Source organism: Scatophagus argus, chromosome 11 (genome assembly GCF_020382885.2).
Source record: "Scatophagus argus isolate fScaArg1 chromosome 11, fScaArg1.pri, whole genome shotgun sequence".
NCBI lineage: Eukaryota > Metazoa > Chordata > Actinopteri > Scatophagidae > Scatophagus > Scatophagus argus.
The window spans coordinates 4,957,295-4,964,107 of record NC_058503.1 but is presented as its reverse complement, the minus strand read 5'-3'; positions in this window follow the sequence as shown (position 1 = coordinate 4,964,107).

Genomic DNA, 6,813 nt, shown 5'->3' with positions numbered 1-6,813 from the left:
TAAACATTTATTATTCTCTCAATAAATTTCGCAAGCTTTAATCTGACAAGCAGAGTTCTGAATGAAGACCTGATGTTTTTTTGTATTTTTTGTAATTGTAGCTGAGTATAGATATAAGACATGTATTAGATTTATTGATCCCACACAGGAAAACTAGAGAATATGCTGACATTCTAACTTACATTCTAAAACATATTATACATACTCAATCGAAACTGTGCCTTGCTAGTTTCCTCATATTCCTCAATACTTACTTACATAATAAAGCTAAGGATCAGAGCAGGTCTCACCTGCTTTCAGCAAAAATATTTTCAACTTTGAGTGAGTTACATTTCAACTATTAACAAATTTCAAAAGTTAAGACCCCTTTATGACATTTGGAAATTAAACTTATTTGTCTACATAACATTAATGTAAAAGACTATTTAGTCATGTTGCAAGTCAAATGAAAAACTCAAAATATAAGTAAAAGTAAATAAATGATTTAATGATTTAAATGTATTTTGAATTAAAAATAGCTGAGAATAGATTCTGAGTTGTCTTTCAAAAATACTAATGAACCATAATGATCCATGACAATAATTTTATTCTTTGTGTTACAGACATAAAATCTTGACTGATAATTCAGTAATTTCAACGTAGTATTTGAACTCACTGGAGGAAAACAGAATAAAAGAGGCTGGAGCCAGAAAATTTGCCTTAAAAACTGCGAGAAAGCAAAACAATCGCGAATGTAATCAACAATAAACCAAACAACATCAGAGTTTCTTGTGTGACAAAACCAGAGCAGGTGAAGCAGAAGGAGGAAAGTTTGGCATCTGTCAAAGCATGTGTTTAACCAGAGTTCAGACTGCCATCTTGTGGAGCACTCAACAGCTTGCATGAAGCATAAAGTGTTACTGCTGTTAGTTTAATGTCACAGTTACCTCCACAAGATAAATGTCCTGACCTTGAAATCATACGCTTTCCACTGCCTTTAACTGAAGCACACATTTCTATCCGCCTGACCCTTACATCTTGACCCATTTCTTCATTATTTCTCACCTTTTAAAATCTTCAGGTGATAAAATTTCAAAGCAATACAGCAGTCTTCAAAATCAGTTTGCTGAGCTCAGCTTGAACATGTGGTCCAGTTAAAATGAAATGACCTGGCATTACTGCTGCTATATTTTGATATGATGAGACAATGAAAGGACTGAAACAGTTTCCAAAGAAATTATGTACAACTCAACTCCCCTCTTTAGCACCACACCACCTCACCATATAAGATACAATAGTGAGTGGCATGCACAGAATTAAGAGGTGCAGAGAAAGTCATGCATGTATATTATCACCATGATCAAATACAGCCATATAATAGAATCTAAAATAACATCTGCATGTCTGAAAAATATTTCAGCATCCAGCATCTGTAGCTTCTCAATAGTTAATACATTCATGTAAGGCTGACAGGATGGTGAGGGAAACTCGTGGATGTGGGAGCAGAGTCAGGTGATTGGCAGGAGCAGGAAGCTGAAGACTGACGGACAGGCAAAGCACGGAGGAGTCTGTTCAGCTTCATGAAACTGCGAGGTCTAAAGAACACGTGCCATCATGACAGGCTGCTCATCACGCTGTTTGGGATGAATGATGGAACACCTTGAATAATCAAAAAATCAGCAAGTCAGGTTTGGGAGTAGAGTTTATTTGCTGCCTGATAAAAGCTAGTAGCATGTTTCAATAGCATATGGGATCTAACATCATACTGTATCTCCATCACGTGTAGTACTGATGCATGTTGCTGTCTTGTGCTGCTTTCACTGCTCACGTTGATGTCTCTGATTGTTTAAAACAAAAAGCTTCTCAGATCTGAAAACGTGCTTGAAAATGTTATTATCAAAGTGAATGCCATTACCTTTCCATGTAAAGGAAATGGGAACATCTTTAGCACAGACTGCAGAATTTTAGTGTCATTGTTCAAATTGTTCAGACAGAAAACTGAAAGAGGAAATGTATTTTCATCACCTTGCCTTTTGCAGTGCAGATATATATATATAGTGTGTTGTGTGTGTGCACGCACTTATCAGACAGGGGGTGAATGTGACTGGCACAGACACCATGGCAACTGTTACAACCCCCACCCCCCCGACTGCTGCATGTGTGTGAGCCAGCAGGAGAAACGTTCACATGTTGCTGCTGACTGCTCTCATTATGCACTCCCACTGACTCCACAAACACTGAGTATTACACGCTGGAGCTGGAGGACAGGTGGTGCTGTAGGTGTGCGTGTGTGTATGTGTGTGTGTGTGCAGCCTGTGCAGCGTGTACTTTTACTGAATGGTATTGCAGCCACGTGCTGGTGTTGAGGGACGCTGTGCACTTGGTTTCAGTTACACAACAGTTTTTGTTACTTGATAATAATGGCAGAAAAGGAGCATTGGGAGCGTAAATGCAATTTAACTGAAGAAATGACACATTCTCGCTGTTTTTAACACCAACATACTCAACAAAGTATGTGATCTTCTTATTTTAATTTTTGTGTGCTTATTGAACATCAATTTGTTACATAAAACGGTTTCTATGTTGTTGAATTATCTGATCAAAATATTTTAGGTTTTGTTCATTTATCAAATTTTTGCTGTAATCTTTGGGATTTCACTAGTATTTGAATTAGTAAATTGTATTTATTTTATTCTTTTTCTACAGAAGGATCTCACTGCAATCAAATCTGTTCCTGTTTTATGCCTTTCAAGCAGCTTGAATTGCCACTGTGTATGAAATTTGCTTGACAAAGTGGCCTCACTTCCAGAAACACTTGGTTTGAACAAAAATGTCAATGTGCTTTCCTGCTGATGTTACTGAAGTGTTTCTTCTCTCTGTGTGATCTCCCTGTGTTGTGTTTCACTGGCAACAGCACATGGGACAATGAAGCATTGAAAACCCTGGGATACAGTAAGGAACCTATTGAGACTCACCCCCCTCCTCCTCCTCCTCCTCCTTCTTGGAAGTGACAGCAGACCATCTGACCATCAGCCAGGACAGCAGAGCAAGCTCTCACGTGTTGCTGCCTGGATAATCACGTAAAGACTATCCTGCTGACTCGTATAACACTCTGTACTTCCCGCAACCCCCCCGCCCCAAGAAAAAAGTCAGCAAAGCAGCAGTTAATAATAATTTTTGTGTTCCCTTCATGTCCTACAGCCATTGTTGTCCAACTGACCTGAAAAGACATGTGAAAGAACACTCTGCACTTGTTTGCTGGCATTTTCATTTCATTCATTGTTGGTTTCTAATGAAATGTGTCAGCAGACCAGGGAAGGTCATTAATTTTTTTTTTTTAACATGGTAAATGAATAGACTATTTCTTGCAATAACCTTATAAAATCAGCAAGATTTGTTTCTTCCATCTGATTTTTTGAAACAGAGATCTGTGAAGTTTTATTTTTGAATTTTATATCAGAGTACTTTAAATGCTTTATATTCTTAGAAAGAAGTCATCTTAATCTATAGATGCAGTCAAATTCTCTAAAATCTTAGTTTTTTCTAAATTAACAAAAACATTTGCCACTCTACTGCTTTCATAATTTGCTTTTTTTCTTTTTAAAAAAAGGGAAGGACATTAGTTTTTTGTCTGTGTTTTTATTTTTTTTTTAAATAAAGGAAATCTTTTAACGTCATAAAAAATGTGGGCCTCTCTGTGAATTTGACATGGATTCTTCCTTCAGAAGTCACTGCCTCTGTTACAGAAAAGGCTTTTCTTCAAACACCTGAGCAGTTGTATAAATTATCAGGCCACGTCTTTGTACAGACAAGGTAGTTCATCTTTTTCAAAGAGTATCTAAATTTAGCCAAGTGGGTCTCGCCTTTTGCACAAAGGCTGCATTCAACTATGGCTTCTTTTCACATCTGAAATGCATAATAAGTAGATGATCCCTACTAGTGACAAAAATCAATTGTATTTTCAAGATAGCACTGACAATTTGTCAGTACACCCAGTCATTACCCAAATGATTATGCCAGCTGATATTGGAAGTAATGTGTCTAGTGCTTTAGGACTTAAAATTTAGGTCAGGCTCATTCAGACGTTGTGTTTACCCATCATTCCATCTTGCATCTGACTGTAAGGAAACCAGGTTGTGTGATTGTATAATTAGCAAGGCATGCACTGTGTCACTCAGCAAAACACCACAGAAGCTGGTTTGATCACATTCTACATGAGAGGAAATGAAAACAGCTGATTGGTTCACATCATGATCACTGTGCCTGTTTTCACACTGTGTCATATGAGGAACCTCACCAGTCAGTGGGTTTCCAGAAGTGATATGCAGGCTGTCAGACATGAGTCAGTGACTGTTGGGGTAATCCCAAAGAATTACAGTCCAGCAGAGGAAGGAAGGTGTGCGTTGGGATTACCAAAGGGATTAAGAGATGCAGTGTTGGCCACGATGACTTTAGATGCTGGCAGCTTCTATGTGGACATCTGATCAAGGTGTGGCACACCACATCTAAAAATAAAAAAAACAAGTGTCCCAGAGGAACATGTTCATTATGAACTGTGATACAAACAATAAATGGAAATGGATTTCCTACCAAAGCCAGTTGTCTTCCCTCTAAATTTTACATTAAAAATGGAAGATTGTCTGCTCCATATGAGGTTATGTGATACATGTATTATCTTAAATAGACCACCTATAATTTGGTAAATGACCCTGCATTTGGTCTGATGACTCCTCAAAGCACTTTACAACACTTGCCACATTCACCCAGTCACACACACATTCATACACAGATAGGGTACTACTGCTGAGCTGCACTGGTGAGAAAATACTCACAGTTTTACCGTTAAAATGCTAGTACCACACTGTATAATTATTCTGTTACAATTTAAAGTCCTGCATTGAAAATGTAACTTGAACTCGAAAGTATTTATGTATAATCAGTAAAAATGGACGTCATGTATTCCAAGTAAAGTATCCAATGCAGTAAAATGTGCCCTATGAGTGCTATTATATATATATCTGAAATCATTAGGTTATTATCACTCACTATTATCATGTAAAAGCAGGATTTTATTGAAGTAGTCGGTTGATGTGGAGCTCGTTTTGAAGTACTTTTTATAAGACTGCAGCTAATGATTATTTTCCTTATGGATTTTTTCTGCTGATTATTTAACACATTAAACATTTTCCTTCCACCCAGCAAACATGTATACCTTTAAAAACACAATTAAATAATCGAAAGAAAAAGCTGAAATTCCTCACATTTGAGAAGCTGAAGCCATGAAATGATTTAACAGGAAAAATGGAAGATTTATGTGAAAATATTGTAGTATCTGTCATTGTATCTATCCACCTTTACACGATTAATAGTTAAATAACACCAACTTTGAAATTAATTCAAAAGAACACATTTAGAACATAACTCCTGGTGGCGATCAAGAGGTGCTTGAGTTCATCGGACACAGCTGTGGGAGTACATTTAACAGAAAAAGAAGGGAACCAATTTATAGCTTGTACATTATTTTATTCTATTCTTGCAATGTTTGTACTCTGACACAGGTGAACAGCTTGACACAGAATACTCCAGTTAAACTGATACAAATTCTGTAGCTTATTATGGTTGATGGCAAGAAACTGGCTGTCTCCCCTTGATCTGTTCTTAGCAGTGCAGAGGTGTTCGGCTGCGGTGGGTGTAACTGCCTCCTCCACATTTCAGCGTTATGTGCACTGAGAAAGCAGCTTCCGTCACATCCTTTTAAATTCCTACTGAAAGGATGAGGTCTAATTAAAGTCAAAATCTGGATTTGTCATTTTGTCTTGGCTGCGTGGATTATTCACTGACACCTCATGTGCTGACACACTTCACTGACAGGCTTCCGGATGAGGTATTCACCATTTCTATTTGAAAATTTGATAAGACCAAGAATAAATATGAAAAAATGTCGGTCACTCAAACTTGTTTCATGAAGCAATGAACAAGTAGTGAAAGTAATATAAGTGTTGCATGTTAGCATCACTAATGGAGCTCTCTCTCCCTGCCGAGGATTTCTTCTCTTACACAATTCATGTGATACGTGTAGCATTGTTAAATGAATACATTATATTGTCAGTGGAGGTACAGTGGCATCTAGCTATACTGACGTTTCATTCTGATTTACCTAGAGTTTGAGATGTCCAATTCAGCATTAGCATTTTTCCAGAAAGAGTGTCCCAGTTACTTTGGATAATCCACAAACCTTACTGTTACAGTTATCGTCATTTTGCCAAAGTAATAATTTCTATGAAATCTATGAGGCATGTCCAAAGTAAGCAGGATTCTTCTTCTAGAAAGAAATATAATAATGTCCCAAGTGTTGCATTGGAGTCAGATGTAAATTTAAAATGTCAGATTCTTTGATTGTGTCCCGAAAGACTCAAAATGTTGTGTAATCGATGGACCAAAAGAATGACAATAACAAGATTATCTCAACCTGTGGAAATGTGGCCTCAAAAAGATGTCAGGGATCCTACTCCTCTTGTTCCCTTTGTTCCCTAAAGGGCCTTTAAGGGTCTAACTGATCAGTGATCATGACTTTCCCAGGACCCAGGACTTTGTTTACTGATCATTTGATTATGTCTGCTTATGCTGTGGTTATAGGTTTGTTTCTCTCAGCATAGGCCACGGTACAGCCACAGCAAAATAGCTGCCTTTTTTTTTTTGTTATTTCCTATTATATTAGCTCCAATAAATTCACATTAATTCCACCCTGAATAATCACAGAATTTTGCAATCCTCCTCAATCATCCAAACTGCGTTATAGACACAGCTAAAATGTAATTTTGAGAATGTCATTAA